We start from the raw sequence: 24,338 nt of genomic DNA on the forward strand, positions 1-24,338 counted from the left end.
GTGGTAGGACATACAGTGGGGAAAGAGTGGCATAGACTAGTCTTACCATACATATCAGGGGCATATCAAGATTTTTGGATACAAGTCTCCTGAGTTCATGAAATTATATTCCTATCTTGTTATGATAGACAGAAGGGGTTGAAAATGTTGCCTCAAAGGCAAGGAAGAGCCATTTTAAATTTGTCTGCATAGATTTGAAGCAATCCCCTTCATTATGACAGAATTTACTTGCTCCAAGTAAGGAATGACTGTTTGCTCTGTAAAAGCACTCTAAGCTGGTGTCACTGCCAAAGAGATGCTCTTTTCTATGACTCAGTACAGTGCACAAGGTAGTCATAGCCAATTTGTACTCCCTGCCACACAAAAACCAATAGGTAAAGCTATCTCATTGAGCATACGCTTTTTCTACAATACTAGGAATGCCATGCAGAAAATGCTTCTCAGTTGAATGACAGCAGACAACTTGCCTTGAACAACTACTCCTGAATAATAACCTTTTATGTTTTGAAGCTGGGGTTGGATATGCACATTAACACATCTGTAAAATGTATAGGTCTGTAGAGCTGAAAAGTAATCTTGGTAAAATAGGCCTTTTCTGCCGTTGCACTTGCACGCTCTCAGGGGCAGGTGCACCAACTCTAGTAGATGTAGGTGTCATCAGCCCCCTCAATATTCTTTGCTCAGCCCCCCCCCAAAAAAATATTGATGTCAGCAGTTTGAAGGAGCTCTTTCCATTGTGAGGCTTTTGTAGGTGAATTGACTGTGTATTCGGACCCTGGATGAGAACCTGGAGGCTTTGAGGAATAATGTGTCATAAGGAAAATCAATTGATATTGATTTTTATATATTAGTAAATCTGTATTAATTTAACATTTCTATATTTAACTGGGTCTTTTTGTAATATTTTGTTTAAGTTGACTATTATTGCTTCAGTATTCTGTACACTTAGAGATATTTTTAATATATTAAGGGATATAGAAGTTAAGTAATCAAATAAAATGATCAAATAAAATATTCCAATAGGAAAACTGTCAAAATAAAGCTCTAAAATATAACACTTACACCAATTACATCAATTAAATACAAACTACTGTTAGTCTCTCCCCGCCCCCATCAGTACTTCAGTTCAACTACTTTTGGCTATTGCAAAAATATTTTCAGATGTTTAACAGTTTGGCACTTTTAAATGTGAGTACAATCCAGTTGTAAATCAACAGAAATAAGCATTCAGACATAGAGGCAAGTGTTTACTTCATACTGATTTTAAGTGAGACTTAAGACCACAAAGCCCTCTGGAGTCAGATTTTGTATCATGCTGAATCCAAGAACCTTAGCCACTTAAAAAAACTTAATTTCCACTGCAGCTTTAGACCATATTCCAGCTGAAGGTTGTTCATCAAGAAACTGTCCTTACCCATTTCTTTCTACAGTATATCCTGCCTATAGAATGGAAACGGGATGAATATATTAACAGACAAAGGCAAAATCAAAAGAAAACCCTTGTCTTACAATTATAATTAGACATCTGGGAGCTGTAAGCTGCAATTTCCCCAGCTAAATATTTTTCTTTCTTGCCACTGAGGTGGCAAATCCAAGGATTTTGGATTGATCACTAAGCAGGGTAGCCATACAAGCAACTACAAAGGGAGTCATTTTTTTCTTAAAGGAAAAGCTGCCTACCAAAAGGAAGCAGACCTAGTTAACACATTGCATTACAGTTTTAAATACCATATTTTAGTTTAAAATACTGTATAAGACCCCAAATTTAGAAAATGGGCATATGGACTATGCTTATGCCCCATGTATAAGACGCCCCCAGATTTTAAACCTTATTTTAAAGTTTAAAAAAACCTAGTCTTATACATGGAAAAGTATGGTAGTTGATACTAAAATAGGATTTTAGTCTGTTTAGCAAAAATCTTCAACGACATGCACACATCTGACAAGTGCTCACACCTTCAAAACTTGGAATTAGTTTTAATACAACCTGTTCACACCATTTGATTCATGGACTTAGGATCTGCTGGGACTGACAGAGCTGAAAGATGTCTAATGCATGTGAATATATTGTTACAAAAGTTAGGTGCCTGCCCCTCTCTCTGCCGAGTGATGGCAGGAGCCCATGGGGTCCAAGGCACCCACACAAGGTCTGGGTCCCTTTGAAGAATGGAAGACCCAGAGGAGACTGTTGGGACTTTTAATAAATATGGTTTATTCACCATATTTACACATTCAGTCTGCATGGAGGGAGTCCAGATCTTATGGTATAGTCATTTCAAGAGCCAGCAGCACAGGCAGCCTTCAGCCTGTCTGTCCAAGATGAATCTCAGCCTTTCTTCCTCCTCTTTCTTTCCAGCAACCCTTCCCCCTCCCAGGAGTTACCCTGGCAACCTTCCAAATCCCCAGTCTCTGTTCACACCTGGGGCAAGGAGTGAGTTTGTTTATTGACCGGCTGACTTTATATACCACCCTATACCCGCAGGTCTCTGGGCGGTTCAAAGAATAAAATCAAAATATAAAACCACAAAATACACAATTAACATCATGTACATGCGGGTGGCGCTGTGGGTTAAACCACAGAGCCTAGGGCTTGCTGATCAGAAGGTCGGCGGTTCGAATCCCTGCGACGGGGTGAGCTCCCATTGCTCGGTCCCAGCTCCTGCCAACCTAGCAGTTCGAAAACATGTCAAAGTGCAAGTAGATAAATAGGTACCACTCCAGCGGAAAGGTGAACGCCGTTTCCGTGTGCTGCTCTGGTTCACCAGAAGCGGCTTTGTCATGCTGGCCACATGACCTGGAAGCTGTACGCCGGCTCCCTCGGCCAATAACGTGAGATGAGCACCACAACCCCAGATGGTCAGGGGTCCTTTTACCTTTACCTTTACATGCTAAACAACATAGGGGATAGGATTGAGCCCTGCGGAACCCAACACTGGAGGTTCCACAGGGTTGAAAAGCATTCCCCAAGCAACACCCTCTGGGAACGACCATCCAAGTAGGAATGGAACCACCACAAAGTGGTGCCACCCACCCCTAGTTCAGTCAGTTGCTCCAGAGAAGGATGGTACTGGAAGCCACTGAGAGGTCAAGAAGAATTAACAGGGTCATGTTTCCCCTGTCTCTCTCTAGAGACAGATGTCGTCATACAGGGCAACCAAAGTAGTTTCTGTGCCAAAACTGGGCCTAACCCCCCCCCCCAATTGAAATGGATCCAGAAAATCAGTTTCTTCCAAAGCTCCTGGATCTAGTCTCTTGTATTGTTAATGTCCCACAATTGCTCTTTTGATAGTCACAGCACAGCCAGGTTGTTTTGCATTAGCTAGCCCAGGAATTCCTTTGTAGCTTTCATTCTCCCTTCATATCACAAGTAACAGAAATCCTAGCATTTATTAATTTCTAGGGTGTAGAGGGATCCCTCCCCCAATCTATAACACCATTTAAAAAAACCTATCAATGGTCTGTGTTAACAGGAAACACAAAATAAATGGGTTAAGTAACTTGCACTGCACACTATTCTTCAAAGGTAACCTTCATTCACATAATAAAAAAAATCATTCAGTAGCACCTTAAAGACCAACTAAGTTTTTATTTTGGTATGAGCTTTCGTGTGCATGCACACTTCTTCAGATGAAATATTCTGTGAGACCTCTAATAAAGAGATATTCTGCATGCACACGAAAGCTCATACCAAAATAAAAACTTAGTTGGTCTTTAAGGTGCTACTGAAGGAATTTTTTTATTTTGCTTCGACTCAGACCAACACGGCTACCTACCTGTAACTTCATTCACATCTCACTCAGCTGCCAACTGCAGCCATCTCCAGAGCTTCTTTTCAACTGAAGATAGCATTAAAAGGCCCTTTAGAATACATTCTAATCAACTCTGCAAGCTTATGCACCATTACCAGTTATTCTTTTTTAAATAAAAAAACCAGTGCTAAAAGCAAAAATGATTGTTAACTCTAGGAAGGGAAGGGAATTAAAGTGATACTCTCACAGCCAACATCTTATAAAAATGTTTCATTTGCTCTTGTTCTAGGAAGCTTCAAAAGCAGAAGAACTTTTCTAAATCAAGATTTTATTTATTCTTTCAGAAAGCTCTTTCTGTTCTAAGCTTTCTAATTTGCTTTATGAATCACAACACACTGAGTACTATATCTTTTTAAAAGCAGAAACACTTAAGAGAGCAAATAACTGTGAATAGATACAGATACAATTTTATTACCAGTACTGTATGTTATTTCACTGGACTTTCACTTTTCCCCTTGAATATATTTTTTGCTCTAAAAGTCAAATAATGGACTTACCACTCATTAATGGCAGACACCTAGAGAGACCCAGAGTAGGCAAATAAGGAATTGTTCAGAATGGGTGTACCAGCTCCAGCAGCAGCACATCAAAACATACTGCATAATTTGGATGTTGGCACACTTTCGAGATTTGCCATCTGATATGCAAGCAGTGTGCAGGTCCTCCAATGGAAAGGAAAGCAGTAAACGGAGAAGCAGTCACTCAAAATTTTAAGAGTGCTACATGATGGCTGTTTTGTTTGAATTGGTGCTATCCACAACCCGCAGAGTTGAACACTATATTTCAAATTCCTAAGGTCCAACACCTGACCTTTAGGGTAGTATCCCCCACCAGACTTTGGGGGAGCAGGGGAGAGATGAACTTTTTAGGAAGTTTTGAACCTCCTTTGCTAACTTCATATTTTAACAAAACTTTAGAGAGCCAGGAGACCACAAACCTAAGATTTTGTTTCCAGATCATCCCATGTACAAAAGAATAAGTGTTGGGGAATCCAGAATCTCATGGAGATTAGTCAAAGGCTCCTGCCCATTGATTATAGATAATGTCACAACCCAGTTGAAGGGCAAAGCCTAGTCTCATGATATTCAAATGTCTATTCCCAGCCATATCTCCATATCTCTAAAAGCAGCTTTTTGCTTATTTTGGGCATTGGTCCTCCATGCAGAAGAACCCAGGTTTACATAAAAAGAGTATAATGGCAACAAGAGTAGATGATACTGGGATACTTCATCCAAAATTAAGGTACCTTATTCCAAGTCAGACTGTTGGTCTATTTAGCCCAGTATACTGTAATTCATTATCATTGACAGAGGTTGCTCCATGTTCTATTTACATCATTATGCCAGGGATTGAACCTAGAACCTTATGCCCCAGGGGACCCTCATAGGGGAGAAGTGACATAAAAAAGAGAAAAAAAGGGTAGTGTATCTGCCCAGACGTCATCTGAACTGGGGTGGCAGAAGGGAAACAGAAGTTCTTTCCAGATTACCAAACACAGTATGGTTGGATGCTTCTGGATCTCGTTTCTGAGCAGGGCAGAGGATAGTTTGAAACTTGTAAGCACAGTGGTTTGGAAAGTAGCATCACAGGTTAAAGCAACTTCAAAAGGGATACTAGACACCCCACAATACAGTACAGATACAACGTGATGTGACTTGCTTTAGACTACGCTTGATCTGCACAATATGTTCTGATCAAAGCATTTGTTTACTTGAATCCCTAAACGATAAGTAGTTTGGAGGTGAAACTATAACATTAATCTTGTTCCAAACATAGCCTGCCATCCTCATGCTATTTAATTGTTTGAAGTCCTGTTGAAAATGTATGCATTAGCAGAGAAGTTTTAAAGATCCAATAATCCCTATTTGCAGACCTCAATACCTTTACCATTCCCTCCATCCAATAATTTGCAGATTGGCATTTTTGTATGCCAGCTGCAAATTCAAGACAACTAATTCAATACAGTAGCTTAAATGAACACTCCCCAACCATCTTCTTCCCCTCCACAGTTGAAAACTCTAATTCTAACCCATATTTACCATATCTTTGCATGAAACACCAAGGCAATTTGATTTAAAAACAAAAAACAAAAAACTGCATACCCTGTTAGCCATTTGCTCCGCCATTCTAACCCCACTCCCCTGCAAAAACCAGAAAACCAGCAGAAGTTTTCCTAAGGCTACCTGGATCTGGCAGCTTCAGTCTAAGGATGCTCTGGCATGAGAGCATGAGATATTGAAGTTATCTGAGATACCACATGATTTGTACTTGTACAAATTGGAGCTATCTGGGTGACCAGAGTCAGCAGTTACCTGGTGTGGTTGCTAGGATAAAGAAACATGAGCTCTGGACAAGCATATAGTAGCTAGGAGCCAGCTGTTCAGCAGATGAATTAATCTTCAGCAAACAGATTTCATTCCTTATTCATCTCTTTATTAGAGGTCTCACAGAATATTTCCAAGGAAGCATATTGTGTTTAGGATGAGGCTTCTAAACACTGCACAGTACTAATACCGGTAGATACTGATAGCTAAGGTACAGTGCAGCGTATGAATTACTTGCAAAGCCTGAAATGCAAAGACAACGTTTGGAATGTGATGCTATCATTTTTCATCTTCATAAAAGGATAGTCTAGAAAGGCAACCACACAATTTCTCACTGTGCATCACAGATAAACCAATTCCAAGGTAAGGAGCTACAGTATGTTCAATTTTTTTAAATCTTCAAGGTCTTCAAAAGGAACATTTAGCTGAAGAGTGGCCAGTAAATTAAGTAGACCACAGTTCAGAGATGAGGATCAGGATATGTGATCACAAACTTACACCTGCAGCTCCTCTTGCACATAGGTTCCTTCTGCACTCCCCTTGGCTACCCTAAGTATGTTTAACTGTTATGTCTGTACGAGCATTAACCTATTTAGGTACAGCAGGGGACAAGGGGGAATTCAGGCATGAGAGAGAAAGAGAACATGCAATATGTATATAATGCTTTCAAGTGTTTAAAATGCTTCAATCAAATCAGCATAAACATCCGACCTAGACCAAAATTACTGTTTAGTTTTATCTGAACAAGCTGCTCAGTTAGAAGCATCTGCTTCTGCGTTAGTTCAACAAGGTCAAATTGTAGTTCATTTATAATGTAAATGATGCTTCATTGAAGCAAATCAAGATCAAACCATCGTTTCTGATCCCGAATTGTTCCCCAAAGCCAGAAGCCAATGGTTCTCAAAGAGTGTGGGGCACAAGTGTGACAAGAGAGGGTGGCAAGTGTGGCAGAAGAGGATGGTAAATGTGGTGAGAAGATTCAAGGACAAGCAAAGAAACATTTAAACATTTCAGTGTAGTATAATATAGCATAGTATCAAAATAATTAACAAATTATTAATTTTGCTTATTTGCGGAATATGGAGGGAGATGTTTTCAAAATGAGAACAAGAGCATCAAGTGATACTGAGGACGATCCTAGTTGTGATCCAGAATCGCCATTCGAACAGAGTGCTGGAGAATAGCATTGGCTATTCTTCTACAGGGATTTTCAACACTGACAAATATGAAATATCAGAAAACAGAAAGGAGAAATCCAAGAATTACTATTGCACCATGGCTAGAACAATTTCCAAGTTGGATTCATTAAATGGCTTCTTTCATACTGTCCACAAGATGGATTGTTCCAGTAAGCTCCCATTTTGCAACGTATCAAATCCAATAGTTAAAAACTGCCAATTCAGTTGCAAAACAACAAATTTACTACATGTACTGTAATTAAATTTAAAACTAGTGAATAAATTCTACTGCCTCACTAACAAAGCTGATCTTATTAAAAATAACTTACTGTTTAAAAATGTAACGAATTCTGAACAACAAAGCTCTAATCACAGAGTTTAAAATCTAATGTTACTTGGGACTGGACTTTGAGACTTGCTGACATAGGATTTTCGGGCACATTATTAAATTACAAAACCGGTTGCTTAACATTTTAGCATGATAGTCATCATCCAAAACAAGGGATTTAATCCAACTGCAATATGCAAGGGATTAAAGCATAGTACCACACAAGATGGCATAGTGAAGGCAAAACAGAGACATGTTACTATCCTCACCTGATAAAATAGCCTCCAGGAGACAGTTGGGGCTTCACTGAATTAAAAGTCAACAATTACATATCCAGGAATTTAATAGCCCAAACCGGAAGTTCAGACCCTACTGCTTTCCTGGAAGCAGTGGAAGAGTTACAATTTGTATTACAACTCCAAACAACTCGCTGTTCAAATCCTTCAGAGATACCAAGTCTCCAGAATGGATTGAGAGATGCCATGACCTACTGCTTGACATTTCAAGTGTAAGTCGTAGTACAGTGGTACCTCTACTTACGAATGTTTCTACTTACGAATGGCGCTCCGCCCACCATCTTGGATGCTGTTTATATAGAATTTTTTCTACTTACGAAATTTTAGATAGGGTTGCTTCGACTTACGAATTTTTTCTCCCAATGCATTCCTATGGGATTCGACTTACAATTTTTTTCGACTTACGAACGTGCGTTCGGAACGCATTGAATTTGTCAAAGGTTATACACAGACAAGCACTCAGTAGTGGTTTTAACTCCTGTTGCACATGGGACAACATTCCCATAATCCAAAGGTATTTAATACGACCACTCGTGATAATAAACTTGAAGAACAATAGCACCATATGTACACCCATTCACCATCAGCACCTCGGTTTTCACTCCTTAACGAGATATGTCTATAGCCAGTTTTCCAAGTTATCACCATCGGTATAACATACATTTCAACATTATCACTGCACATTTGGGGAGTTCCTGCCTCCATTCTTCTGAAATATATATATATATATGATTTACACATTTTCCCTGAGCAGTGACAATATTTGGCTGTTTAGATATTTGACCTTAGTTGCACAGTGGCTGCATTTCATTTGAAGATCCTCTAAAATCAGTAACCATGGAGACCAAGTTCAGACAAGTTCCACGTACAAATCTCTCCCCCCCTCCCATTTATTCAGTCAAGACAGATTCCCAGAGCATGTTATACAATGATTATAATGCATCACAAGATAGACAGGTGTCCTTTAGTGGGAAAATAAAATTCAGAAGTGACAAGGGGCTTCAGCAAGCGGCAAGGAAGGAAGGTGTCTAAGGTCCCTGTGGTGTCTACAGATGCCATTCTGTGGGCCTCAAACATAAGATATTAGCAATTTATGTGTGCGTGTATGGCATGGACTCTGGTGCTTAGCTTGTCCTTCCCCAAAAAGGGGACAAAATGAGCTGTAGGTAGACTCAGGGGTGCACAAATCATAAAAATTTCACCACAGACATACTGGTAGTTTAGCCATTGTAATAATTAGATAAGGGATTCAAACCAGTTCACTGTTATTTAGACCCCTAAAGTAAAACAAAGCATGAACCTGTCTTCTAAGGATGAGATGGCAAAGGATGAGATGTTACTTTTATAGCAATTAATATTCAGATTCTTAAAGTATAAAAGTAACATTGCTCTGTCATCTCAAAAGATTGTTTTGGGCCATGGACTTTTATACCACAAGAAATCTTTCAGTTTCATGGTATCTTAAAGACTCTGTTGCATTTACAAATAAGATTCCCAGAGAACAGTAGCAAAAAAAACCTAAGCAAGGCATTCATTTGCTAGTGATTAATTAAGGGGCATCAGTACAACAAGCCCAAGGGGAAGAATTCCAAACAACTAGAAGCCTTCAGCCAAAGTACTGGCTTGTTAGTTCAAATCAATATAGGAAATTCAGCATCATCCACAGTTTTGTGGGGAGTCTTTTAGTCCTTGCTGTTCCCTTAGGGTTGCCATGGTCAAAATGCTGCAGTCTTAACAGAAGTCACTTCTGGCAGAATACTCCAGGCCCAGGGGATCTAAACTCTAGAAATCCTATGCCCCCTTGGTGCAGTTCTCCAAATGCCCCTTGCTCATCTGCTTTATTTCTGCATATAGCCTTTTTGGTCTCTAACTCCTCCTTTCAACTTCATGCCTCCTCTACCCATTATTTTCTCGGTTTTTGGTTGCTAAAAGCAAAGGTCTACTTGGTCTCCCTTTGTTTAACTCCTTGTCTCTTGATCAGCCTACTTGGCATACCCTCTTCCAGATTTTTAAAATGTTGCCCTGCTGCAAGCCTCTCCATTTGACTCAGTTCTCTGTTCCCCCAGGCCCCTCCCTCCCACCCAACTATATTGTTTACTGAACTTTCTCCCACCATTCCCTCACTTCATTTCCTACTATGTACGTATCCCACTAGGGATGCGGGTGGCGCTGTGGGTTAAACCACAGAGCCTAGGGCTTGCCGACCAGAAGGTCGGCGGTTCGAATCCCCGCGACAGGGTGAGCTCCTTGGTTGCTGTTAGCATACACACATATTTCTCCTGGGACACCTAAACTTGCTCTTGACAAATTTTGATTTCATTCTCCTTTTTAAGAGCACAGTTGGCAAAATTCAGCCATTAGCAGCCCAATACCACAATGGAAAGCAGTGGATGGTCATCTCCGTTACTCAGTCGCTTTTACAACCCTTTCCTTGCAATTTATTCTTGCTGCTTGCTAGAGCTTAAGTTATATATTTTTATGAATGTTACCCACAGACATCTACTTTTTGTGTGAATTCACCCTGCTTGACATAAATAGCTTGTGTTTATAGTGCAAGTACCTCAGCTCAGGGGACCTACTTCACAAAATTGAATCTAATTGCCACTTCAGCACACAAGAAAGGCGAACAACCCGTCCAAAGCAACAAGCTACAACCTTTTTATAAGAGGAGACCTCAAAGAACTGAACAATCAGAACAGTAAATTCACATTCATGGCACAAGGACAAGATGGGGTGCAATAGCAGACAAAATTAAGCGGTGCAAGGCCTACCCAATGAATAGGGAAGTCTACAGCCATTAATATGCTATTTTAGGCACAATTCTTTACTGACAAGAGATTAAATTGTTATATATATGGTAAACACCAACATGTCCTCTGCCTTGATTACTCTCTAGTCTAGCAGAGAAATGCCCAGTTCAGCCATAAAGACCCAATAAGTTAGCAAGAGGCTGATCGCCGAAGGCTGATCGCCGAAGAATTGATGCTTTTGAATTATGGTGCTGGAGGAGACTCTTGAGAGTCCCATGGACTGCAAGAAGATCAAACCTATCCATTCTTAAGGAAATCAGCCCTGAGTGCTCCCTGGAAGGACAGATCGTGAAGCTGAGGCTCCAATACTTTGGCCACCTCATGAGAAGAGAAGACTCCCTGGAAAAGACTCTGATGTTGGGAAAGATGGAGGGCACTAGGAGAAGGGGACGTCAGAGGACAAGATGGTTGGACAGTGTTCTCGAAGCTACGAACATGAGTTTGACCAAACTGCGGGAGGCAGTGCAAGACAGGAGTGCCTGGTGTGCTATGGTCCATGGGGTCACGAAGAGTCGGACACGACTAAACGACTAAACAACAACAAGTTAGCAAGAAGGCACTTGATGCTGTACTTGAATTAACACCACTCCATACTACTTTGGATATTACAAGAGGCGTCAACAACTCAGTAATGTGGAGAGGAATGTTTTCCAAAATGGAAAATTATCCATTCTTTTATTTTTCCACAGAAATTTTTCCATTTCTTAAGTCCATTAGTTAACGATGAGCAGGTGTCCACTGAAAATACAATTGCAGTTTCCACATTTTTAGCATTGTTTACTACATGCATATCAAATAAATATTCCAAGTTAGATTACTCTCTAGTGTGAACTGTTCCTATGCAAATTAGCCTAATTCAAAAAAAATTCTGGAAAACCTACAGCACTTCAAGTACAAATTTACAGGGTTTCTACTTTCTAATAACTTTTCCTACACTTTCAGCACTCAGAGTCCCATATAACTTGAGACCAAGCAAGTCAAATGCAGCACAAGAGCCATGTATGGTGGTCTACCAGAGGCTCAGCCAAAGTCTAGCTTTTGTTGCCAGGGACTATAAAAACAATAGGATTTGTCTAGTACCTGTCAGGTCACAGTACATAGCTTACAGACTAAATAAGTGAGGAGCTACATTTAATCAAGTTCCTCACAAGCAACTGAATACTTTTCCAATAAATTTCAGAAGAAATGTTAACATTTGAAGGCCAGCCTTAATCATAATTTGCAAACTGAATGTGTAGCCTAATAAGTACTTTTAAACAATGCAAAATAATGTGGCATTCATATCTCTGGATGAGACATTGTCTTCAGTAATAAATATTCAAGTGTGGATTATGCTTACACAATGGTGTATTTATGGAAAATGAGCTTAACAATGGAATTACTGAGTACAAGAACTAGATGATACATACACACACCACTAGCTTAAAGTGACTTATTCATGTCACAGCCTGATATTTACTATATTTGTTCTTGCATGTACTATGGAGTTTTAAATTAGAATCCAGAGTTCTTCCAATTGATTTTCTTGCCTTATGTGTACCCAGACTAATCCTTTAAGCAAACTCTTCCTCACAATTTCAGCCTTGGGTAGGTTAGATTGGGAAAGTAAAATCTACCAGGGTGCTGCAAAACTGCACCCCCCAACACACAATCTTCACTGACAGCATCATAGAATTGTAGAGTTGGAAGGGACCCTGAGAGTCATCAAGTCCAACCCCCTGGGTGGGCTCGAACCAACAACCTTCTGGTTAACAGCCAGAAACACTAACCCATTACGCTACAGGAGGGCTCAGTTGATCATTTCTAATTTTAAAGGTGCCCATTAGTTTAATTTGAACATTTCAGTTTACTGTATAAGGTCACTGTGCAATTAAATGCCACAAAATAAAGTGACTAAGGGTTGCATTCCTTACCTCACTTACCTGGAAGTAAGCCCCATTGAATTTAACAGAACTTACTTCTTAATAGACATGAGTAGGACTGCGTTGTAAATTATTGCTGGCAAAGCATTCATTTAAGGTAGCCCGGACCAAGAATGAAACATTTAAGAAAGGGTTTAATATTATGAAACAGGAGTAATCCACATTAAGAAAAAATCAGTGCAAATGTCTTGGGTCCCCTTCTCCCCCACCCCAAGCAAGGTAAGTTACTGTCACAGACTTCCTTTCTTGTTCCAAGCCAGAGAGCCAGGCAAAAATGGCATAGAATAGAAGCGTGGCCTGGAGAAGGGGAATGACCTAGGAAGGGTCCCAAGGGCCGCATTTGGTTCCCAGGCCTAAAGTTCCCTGCCCCTGTTCAAAGTAAAGCTAGTGGATCACTGATTTTACTGTATTTGAAAACAGAATAGATGCTGAGTAACTACAGTACTACAGGTGTGTAATAAATACAGAGACCCTCTAAAAAGACCCCATGTTGATACTCAATGGAAGCCACTGCAAGTTATCGTTGTCTTTTTAGATTCAGGACTAGGCCATGATACTGGAACTGAACATGGTTCAACCTCGGGCAGGGGAAAGGACATTTAAAGAAACTGTAACAGTCCAAAATTATTTTTGTATTCCTCACACCTGAACTTGAGAGCTAGGACATTCTGGCTGGGCTGCTTAGTACATTTGTGATACCGCTATAAAGCAAGATCATCCCAGGGTTCGAAATTAGCAGAGCACCAGGCGCATTTTGCGCCTAAAGTTTCTCCATTTGTGAGCACCTCAAAAAGTCTGGGTGCACCTGAATGACACTCAGGGATTACTGAAATGTATGTGATTTGAAGCCTCAAAGTATATGTTAGGGATAGACAATATGTTAAGGAGTTTAAGAATAAAGAATACAGTGTTGCCGACTCCCCCCCCCCCCAAGAGGCGACTAGACATTCTGTTTTGGTGCCCACAACCCAGGTCCCGGAAGTCATTTGGCTCCTAGCTTTTCTACTCCCATTTCTAACCCTGGATCATCCCAATCCCAACACATAAATACCAACATTGTGGGAGTCATCCACAGTCATGCAGCACCTGCTGCCCACAGCACTCTGCTTGAAACTGTATTAGTCACTGGGTCATGAAAAAAGGGATCAGCAAGTGCTACGCTAGTTGCTAAATCAGAGAGCTGTGTAGCAAATTTAGTGCTTGTGGCAATGGGAGCTACTTTGAGGTATGGTGTGGTGCATGCAGGCCCATTGTTTCCCTCCTCAAAGAAACCGCCTAAAGTCACTTGTTGACCAGAGACTCTACAAAACTTTACCTATATCCATACAGTTTATCCAAACGTTTTCACAAGGAGGGAATGACGCACATTTAAATACTTCAATCAGGATACGTGTTGTGGGGAGGGGGACAGACTGCACAAGAATGAACTCAAAAGGGAGGGGGAAATCACATTTGAAATATAAATACCTCATGAAAAACTAATTTTGGTTCCCAATATAGTTACAAGCTGTTCAGCTATAACATTTGCAGAAGAGCTGAAACAAATATTGGATTCTGTCTCTGTGTGTACTGCCGACATACAATTACCCAGACACAAACAATATCAAGACCTGGAAATAATGTGCTAGAACAAAACAATCAGGTTAGTCATAAGACTGACCTGGACAATTTTTCCCGAACACTGACTCATCAAAAGAGACTTGTCTACAACCCCTGGAAAGAATCTTTGGGGGTGGGGGTGGGAGAAATGAAGAAACAAATGAGGCCTTCCACGTTTCTTCATTCTTAAAGTTTGCAAATAGAATAACATGCTTGCAGTTTAACAAATCAACACTTCATAGTATGACTTGACAGTAGGCAACTTGTAACATGAAGGGCTTGTAACATGAAGTAACTTAAATTAACATACTAGTCTTTGTTCATAAAAACTTTGTTCATATTTCAGCATTCGTCTTCTGAATGTTTAGGCCAGTTTGCAATTAATCAGGGCAGCAGAAATACAGTGTGTTGTATTCAGTGTAAACCCTACTCAGAGCATACCCACTGAAATTAATAGGTATGGCTGAGGTTCATTAATTTCTTTAAGTCTACTCTGAGTACGATGAATCTAAGCATCTGCTGTGAGAGACTCTAGAAATCATGCTGCTCCTTATCCAGCCTTTTGCATGAATGTTGTTTGAAACTGGTTCATGACTCAAACAACTGATGCCATTGTCTAAGAAGCTGCAGTTTCCCCAACCCAGAAATGATTATTTCTAGGATTAAGGCATGCAATGAATACCTTTCCAGTTTGCACTCATATACAGCAGTACCTCGGTTTACAAACACAATTGGTTACGGAAGTCTGTACTTAACCTGAAGCGAACTTTCCCATTGAAAGTAATGGAAAGTGGATTAATCTGTTCCAGATGGGTCCCCGGAGTACTCAACCTGAAGTGTACTTAACCCAAGGTATGAGTGTAATTGGTTCCGGAAGTCCGTACTTAACCTGAAACGTACTTAACCTGAAGCGAACTTTCCCATTGAAAGTAATGGAAAGTGGACTAATCTGTTCCAGACAGGTCCGCAGAGTACTTAAACTGAAAATACTCAAACTGAGGCGTACTTAAACTGAGGTATGACTGTACTTAAAGGCATTATATACTGTACCTGATTTATTCAGCAAGGCTGGTAGGGGACGCTGAATTTCTGCACCTGAAACAGGCTTCCAATGTTCATTAAGTAAAAACTTGCAAACAGGCAAACACGGCTTTTCAATTAGGTCACATTTATGTTAAATGGGATTCTGATCTATCCTTGTAGGATGATGATGGAAGTCACAGCCCACAAGGAATTTAAGCAGGGCATTCCTTGAATACCAGGACAGCCTCATAAGAATGTGGGATGAATAATTCTTAAATAGCATAGCCATCAGAATTAGGTTCAATATATACACTGCTTTATCATGTGCTCATTGAGGCGCTGCACCATTTGCCTCAGGCACTCCCATGGTTTCCCTCCAAGCAACAGAGGATCAAGCTGACAGACTCAGTTAGTCAGGAAATCCCTGTTCATCTGCACTAGATGTGCCAGACAAAAGTACTTGCTACGCCATCATACAGCCAGACAGAAATTCAACACAGCAATTTTGTTTTAAAGTAGTACTCCATGGGTTTGTCTGCAGGAATTTAAATAGTTGCTACCTGTGCTAACCTCAAATTTAGTAGCAACTATACTAAACACAGGAATTCATGAAGACATCACAGCAAGATCTGTCTTCAGCTTTGAAATATTGAAGTTCTTGGTAGGGCTGTCAGATGAAATATTGCTTCAGAAAATCTGCGCTGCTTTTTAATGCAAAGCTTTCAAAATTCAGAACTATATCAAATAGCTATGGCTTCTTTTTTCTTATAAGTTTTCTTACCTGCCCTTCACCAGAGTCAGGTTACAACAATATAATATACAACTATAAAAACAAATAAAACCATTTCAAGTAGAAAACAAGGAAAACCATTCCAAATGGATCAGAACAGTATAAATTCAACAAATAACTGAACCCCACAAAACAAAACACCTTACCTGTCAAAACCAGAAAAAAGATGTGCATCTTCAGCATATAGTAAAATTGTACTGTACAATGAGGATGCTAGACACACCTGTGTGTGGAAGAAATTCCACAAGCAAAGTCTGCCACAGGGAAAGGCCTCTCCCAGGACACCATCCTCAGTACTTCTGGAGGGTGGAGGAACTATCAACAAAACCCCTCTGAAGATCTCAACTTCAGAGAAGGTGGATAGGGATGCAGACAAGTCTTTCAGACAGACTTTAAACACTAATATAAGCACCTTTAACTGGGCTAAGAAATAAATTGGCATCCAGTGTTTTATAACACAAGGTTTGACTTGATATTCTGATTTTTTGCTTACAAAAATGTACACCTAAATATCTTCTCCTTGCTCACTTTTGCTTCTCTTTTTATCTTCTTCCAGTTCATTCGTTATCTTTCTACTTATCTGACTGAAAACAGAAGGCTGGATTTTCCATAAAACCACAGAAACGCAAGACTGTAACAGGAGCATAATTTAGTTACGTATTAGAAGTCCCCTTACATTCTGATAGCTATATCATTCCTTTGGGTGCTATAAAACTCCCCCCCCCCCAAAAAAAATCTGCTTTGCTCTAATTTTAAGTTTCTTCATTCTGACAACATTCCTATATTATCTGTAATGATTAAAAAAGAAAAAGAAAAATATTAAACTATTTGTATAGAACACAAACACCCAGGCTTCTACCCATTATTTAAAATTTACAGTAACAACTGGGAGAATGGAGAAAGAATTGTGCCGGGGGTGGGATACAAAATCGTCTCAGATGCCAATTCTGTGCCAATAGCACAGAATCAATCTTTTCCCAACACAGAATCCACACAACACTATCAAATCATTGTTTTCCACAGCAAGAAGAAACCATAAATTAAGAGCTTGTTCACTGTTCTATTTCAAAACTGCTTTGAATAAAGCTGTCACCAATGAGCAAACCAGTAACTGCGCTCTACCTTTAGTGACAGTTTTGTCATTCCCTTCTTACCATGTTAGAAAATAGTTCTAAACATCAGGTTATCTGTCACATGGAGAACTTTTTCCAAACACCCAATATGAAATTGCATGTTACAACTTCAAGAAATGCACCAAGGAGAAATAACCCATTTGAGCATACAGTATATGCAATATTTTTGGTAATCTGAAACAAAATAGTGGTACAGGCTGAACCTGAACAAAAACCAGTCTGAGAGCCTGTTTGCAAATCAAGAATTATTAATGTAGCCTTTTGGGATTTGACTTCTTTGCTTTTGCAATGCAACCTTTTTAAATAGTTACTGTAGTCTTCATGAGAAGCTTTGAAACTGATCATTTTGTTGCTCAGTTCCCAGTTGTCCTCACTAAGAAATCTTATCCTCACTAAGAAATCTAAGGGACCTGTTTATAGTTAAGTTCTCCCCCAACACTGCACCTTCTTGTTGCCTACACTCTTGCTGCCACAAACACCCTGTCTTCCCCAAGTCTATATATACCTAATACCGCATGCTATGTGTAAAACTACTTTGTATAAAATAGATCAATTTTATGGGGGTGAGTGGGAATTGCATGCCTAGCAAACCTACTGTTAAAGCTTTAAACAAGGCAGCTCTCTAATCATTCAACTATAGAGTTTCTGTACTTTAATAAGCTAGCACTGGGATTTTATAGCTAGAATTAATATTACTACAATGGAACAAACTGCATAATTCTATTTCCCAGCAAGTGGGGCAAACTTTGTAACTCTCAGACATTCCAGTTCAATGAGATTGTCTGTATCTTTCTGCAAGGCCTCTGACAGCTGAGAGAAAAGAAGGCAAGATCAGCAAGCTGACGCTTCACTCAACGCCTACTGGGTTCAGGAGACAGAAAACCATGGCTTAAGCTATGGACAGCAGTTCTCAAACTCCTACCCTACATAATCCAGACCTGAATGTTTCTAGGAGCCTCGAAAAACCCCTTAATAAGGGTGTCTTTTTGTTTTGTTTTTGTTTTTTACATTCTACAAATAAAAACAGTACTTAACTCATGTTATCAACTTTCTTCCCTGCAGTGCAGGCACTGTCATCAAAGCCACCACCATATTATGAAAATCAAAGGCTCTAGGCCAGAGGCTTGCTATGCTGTTAAATAATCTGGCTGTGGTCAAAATCAAGAACAGGGTCAAGTGTAGCTAATCTTAGCTATTCAACAACCTTGCTGTGGATCACATAAATGAGTTGTGGCCAACTAAGTTTTACTCAGAGTAAAACAATTGGACCCAAGTTAGTCACTGCCATTATTCATAATGGGTCTACACTGAGTATGACTAATGCTTGATACAGCTCTCTGTGCACCCACAAAGTACAATGGCCATTTTCACTCTCATTTTCACTCCACAGGTAGATCTTGCACCCTAGAAGGAACCAACATATTCTCTCAACATGTGCATGATGTCCATTAGGAAGCACTGCTTCAACAGTAGTAGCAAAAGAAAGACCAAGCCCTCACAGGAAATACTCCCCTGGACTAATTTGAGGGAAGAGAATGTTCAGATCTGGGAATCAATGCTGCTTCTGGAACAGTTCTTCCCACAGACAGCTGGCTGACCTGATGACACTTAAAAGGAATACGATGCTGGGCATGTTCTCACCCACTGTTCAGTTGCCTTTCCCTATCATCCTGAGGGGTCTTCTACCCGCAGAAAGACTTCTCAAAAGTTCAACAGGAGATGTTTGGTTCCAGTAAAGGTGGGAAAAAATATGCTGAGAAAAGAAAAAACTCTGAGATAGCTACGTTTTCCTTTGCTGCAACTGGCTTTTCTTGAAAAACTAAAGTAATTATAATCTGAAAGTGGAGACAATGTATGTATTTCTATAAACCAAGAAAACCTTTAATAAAACAATTAAAAACATAAATCAAGCTGGGATATTATTACTTTTTGTAATCCAAGTCCATGTAATAATATTATTTTTAAAAGGTGTGTAATGCTGAGCAACTTTTCTGCAAGCACCCAAAGTCTCTACTAATGTGAATGACACCATTCCTATGATCTCCTTCGTACTCATTCTGGAAGCAAAAGTGCAGACCGGGGCAAAATGCAATGCTTGAATGCCATAGCTAACATTTGAACAATGTGACCGTCTGTTCCTATTAGCGGCCAGAGAATTGCAAGTACTATTTACTCATGTTAAGGGTTGGATATTGGTTAGCCACACAGCAGTTTAGAAGGCATGTAATGTCTATTTGTTCTTTCTCATTTTGTCCAAAGTGTTTTCTTTTGTTTTTGCTCAAGCATTTCATCTTGGATTGTTCTTGCATTTTAACAGATGCTTTCATACACAAAAATTCACCGGCCAACACCTGAAACCATGCATGCTAGTATATTATTTGTGTGGTGGTAATGAAAATGCATTCTCCTTAGCATCCTGCACAGGAAATGCCTACCAAATTTAAAATCTAGGGCCTCTTCACACTTTTGAGAGGCAAGAAACAGAATCTCTAGCAGAAACAAAATTTATTATTAGTGTCACACTCATAAGCCACTGAAATAATACAAGATAGACAAACAATAAAAAGGTAAAAGGAAAGAACTATGTTGAAATAGAGAAGTATATTAAAAACCAAAACTCAAGAGCCAAACAATGCAAGAATACTTTAGCACCATCAGTTGCCTACTTTACAATTAACATTACCTGAAATTTTAAAGCTAACCATAAATCAGTCCTACAATGCAAACCTTTAGAAGACAAGTACCCTTTAATGATCACCACATCAGCATCACATGGGAATTCTATGTTATTAGTCAGAAAAGAGGAATTAGCTGCTTAAATTAATTCAAAAAATACGTTTAGCAGATGCTTGCAAGGGAAGGGGAGCTACTCTTCACCAATCTACCTCTCAAAGACTATTTACATATTGACTAACACCCATGAAAATCTGATGATCTGCCCTTACTCAAGCATGTTTTTGCAAACAATATTAGGGAGGAGACCATAGCTGAGTAATAGAGCACACACACTTTGCAGGCGGAAGATTTCAAATTTGATACCCAGCATGTCAAGTTAAAAGGATCAGGTAGCAAGTAACAGAAAAGACCTGCCTGTGATCCTGGAAAGTCACTACTAGTCAAAGCAGACAAAATTCAGCTAGATCCGGCATCCCCAAACTTCAGCCCTCCAGATGTTTTGGACTACAATCCCCATCATCCCTGACCACTGGTCCTGTTAACTAGGGATCATGGGAGTCTGGAGGGCTGCAGTTTGGGGATGCCTGAGCTAGATGGACATAGCCTGGCCTAATATAAGGCAGTTTGCTAGGTCCTTAAATTAAATCAAACTTCAGCTAGTTTTTAAATGCCCAATCTACCGTGGAATCTTCCCATCCTGCAATATGACCACCATGCTTTTATTTTGCAACTTAATCAATTAGAAGTTTACCCAGAATCCTGAACTGACGTGTCTTAGCTAGAAATGTCATTATTCAGCATTTTTAAACCATACTGACTTTTAAAGAGCCTGATCAGAGGGCAATTCTCTACAGGGAGCTCTGTACTGAAAGGAACTTTATGTGCTACAGAGTTTCTACTAGAGTCATACCTCGGTTTAAGTACGCTTCGGTTTGAGTACTTTCAGTTTAAGTACTCTGCGAACCTGTCTGGAACGGATTAATCCACTTTCCATTGCTTTCAATGGGAAAGTTCACTTCAGGTTAAGTACGGACTTTCAGAACCAATTACACTCATACTTCGGGTTAAGTACGCTTCAGGTTGAGTACTCCGCGGACCCATCTGGAACGGATTAATCCACTTTCCATTACTTTCAATGGGAAAGTTCACTTCAAGTTAAGTACGCTTCAGTTTAAGTACACCGCGGAACCGCCTGGAACGGATTAATCCACTTTCCATTACTTTCAATGGGAAAGTTCGCTTCAGGTTAAGTACGCTTCAGGTTAAGTACAGACTTCCAAAACCAATTGTGTACTTAAACCGAGGTACCACTGTACATAGTTTGACTAAGGATTTGTTACTATTACTCTCCACAGAATACTGGGCTGTATCCGACTACCGTAACTTGTACTTGGATACTGGGCTGTATCCAACTACCGTAACTTGTACCGTACTTGGAGTGCAAGTTAGGCATGTCCAATAATTTCAGTGGGTCCACTCTGAGTAGGACTAACTTTGAGTACAGCCCATTGTGTCATGCACAATGCTTAAAACCCGTTTTCTGTTCCCAACAGAGAACAACTCACCTTCTTAAACCACAAGACTCCCTAAAACAAACACTGGTTTTTCATCAGCCCACCAGGGCCATAACTAAAGCAGGTCTGCTGGAGAGTTTCGCAAGAAGCATTCGCATTTCCCCCCTACCAATCTCTGGAGGACTCCTCTTTTAAATGGCAATACTTTGGAGAATATATTTTTCAAAAGCTCTCCACAGTCTAGCTATCAACACTAGACTGCTTTGGTTAAGAGTCAGGATTTACAGTAACATGGCATTCGGGGAAAGCTACCAATAACACTTTTAAAAGACACAAGCATGAACTCTCTGCTTCACTTTCAGCAAGCAACGCAGATTGAGGATTCCAAGCCAATTAAATGATGGACTCGTCTGTCAATTCAGTGGAGACCTTAGTTACAGCACTGTTAAATTCTTGCTGTTACATTATTAAAGTTCCCCACTTTTCACCAAGCTTTTATAAATTCAGTGGCTAGTAAATGAACCCAACACATGCTTACTTGTTGGCAGTTTATTCTGAACCACACAAAATGTAAGTGACTAGGTTATAATGCTGTTAAATCCACTGGGATTCTCTTACTGCCTAAGCAGTACTGAATTACCATTGCCTCAAAATCCACATGTAGCCAAAAGGGAGGTGATATTTGTCAGTGATAGCCAACTTATCCTGCAAAGCCAAGCAGAAAGAGCAAGAGAACACAATGGGGCACATGAACAATCAACAGTAACAGCAGACTATGTATGAAAGTCTGCCAAGACATCATGCTTTAACAGCTTATGGCTGATGAACTATATCAGTGAACTGGAAAAACAGAAGTCAGCCTGCAACAAAGAGGCTATGAACACCAGCCATTTCAACTACTGTAAAACATAAAAGGCTACAATGGGGATACCAGCACTCAGACCACATTCAAAATAGTTGGGTTCAACATTATCCTAAAATTGCTCAATGGGGAAGAACATTCCCTCAAGCCTCTCATTTAATTTTCCACATTTCCACTTCCCCCAATTGGTAGCAGAATGGAAGAAGCAGAGAACAAAGACAATTTGCATCATATTATGCATTCCAAAACTCCTTAATAAGACAGTAAGCATTCAGCCTGGACCAAGAATCTGCAAAAATTGGCACCCCTTCATTTGGCTTAGAATTACCACAATTCTACACTATAAAATAGCATTCTGCAACAGACAGATTCACCAGTTATATCCTTTTAAACATCATTCTACATGGGTGGGCTACACTGGATCAGAAATTTGTTTGTTTACGCATGAACAAGCCAACTTTACACTCCTCTCAAACACACATTTGCAGCTGAACTTCCAGTGTTCAGATCTAATTTAAATGACAGACCTCAACAGTTCAGAATTATCACTTACCATACACAGCATTTCAGTTACAAGTTTCTAGCCACTAAAAATAATCCAATCATATTTTTCAAGAAATAGCATATAACCAGAACTACAAAATGCAATTCACAGGTAGTAAGTCTTACTAAATTCAATGAGAGCTACTTCCAACTAGACATCCCTAGGATTCACTGTTAAGATTCTCATTCACAGCATTTATTAAATAGTCTGCAGTAAAGTATAATCCAAGAAGAGGATAGACAGCTATAAATCTTAATTTTTAATTCCAGAAGTGGTATAAGAAACACAGAATATACACTTGACAGTAATGAAATCATTAACTTGGAAGCATTCACTAATTACAAAAAGATTCATCTTAGGCCCTTAGCCGTTCCCTGCTTAAGTAACATTTCTATGCTGAAACTTGTTTAAGCAATACATTTGTATGATACTATCAGTTACCAGTCTAAATCCAACTGTGCCTTAGCTGTCAAAACCACTCTACTCCATAGCACTCTATTACAACACATATTAATCCAGTGAATCATAGCATTAATACATGCAATGATTTTAGTTCAGCTAAGTGAAAACTACAGCATGACAGCTGAGGCAAGCAAAGCATTCCTTAAAGTACAAAAGAGGGTTTTTTTTGCTGATTCAAGAACTGTTATCCTGGTGGTAAGAATACAATGCAAACAGGGGGCAGCTTTTTATTGGATCAATTTCCTGCACAACTGAAAACCTCTCCCATTATGCATTTTGTGCCTCTTACATTCAATGGCCCACATGACTGTTTAGCTCAATGCAAGAAAAGTTACAAATTAAATCCAAATCCATTTTAAAATGTCTACATAGATTTTTGGTTAACATTTTGCTTCGATACCAAAACAGGGATAATTTCCCTCTTTTAAAGCCATTCTTAAACAAGGCCAAACAGAGAGTCATTAAAACATTTTGTTTCCTACACAAGGCACCTAGGGTTTTGTAGCTGTGACGGCCCATGCCAAAGCAAAGCAAGATGGAAAAAAAATCTGAAGTGCAAAGTCCTAAGATAACTTTTAGGAAATACATTGTGTGCTACTGCAGGGGAAATGCACTCTAGTCACCTGCCAAAACCAAGAGACCAAAAAAAATTGCTTCCAACTCCAGTCACTGGATTCAGAAACCAACTTTTCTCCATTTGCATTTAAGACACACATGAATGAAATTCTATTACTATAAAAATGGCATTCTGATGCAACCCAAGCTACTGACCTCTAAAACGGATAATAAATGCTTCAGCAGTAGCAGCAGAATGCTTTGGAAAATCTAAGCAGGTTGTATTTGTCTCAAGGTAATGATGTCAGACATAACCAAGCCAATTTAGGTTGCAATTTTACACTCACTCACCTGGGGCTGCAAATAAGTCCCATTGAATGCAATGGGACTGATTTGCATAGGATTGCACTGTTGAGCTGCAGCTATAGAAGAAGCAAGAGCAAACCACCTACTGCAGAGGAGTAGGTAAGGACCTGCAAGTACCAAGAATGCCAGCTTCCACTTTTTTAAATA

The 24,338-nt window shown here is 39.7% G+C and overlaps 1 protein-coding gene across 2 annotated transcripts in view; it reads right to left on the bottom strand.

The window, feature by feature from the left end:
* Positions 1-24,338, bottom strand: part of NLK (nemo like kinase) — a 92,428-nt gene that overhangs the window by 64,772 nt on the left and 3,318 nt on the right. The gene's annotated exons all lie outside the window — the stretch shown is intronic.

This window comes from Zootoca vivipara, chromosome 14 (genome assembly GCF_965207765.1).
Source record: "Zootoca vivipara chromosome 14, rZooViv2.hap1.1, whole genome shotgun sequence".
NCBI classification, from domain to species: Eukaryota; Metazoa; Chordata; class Lepidosauria; order Squamata; family Lacertidae; genus Zootoca; species Zootoca vivipara.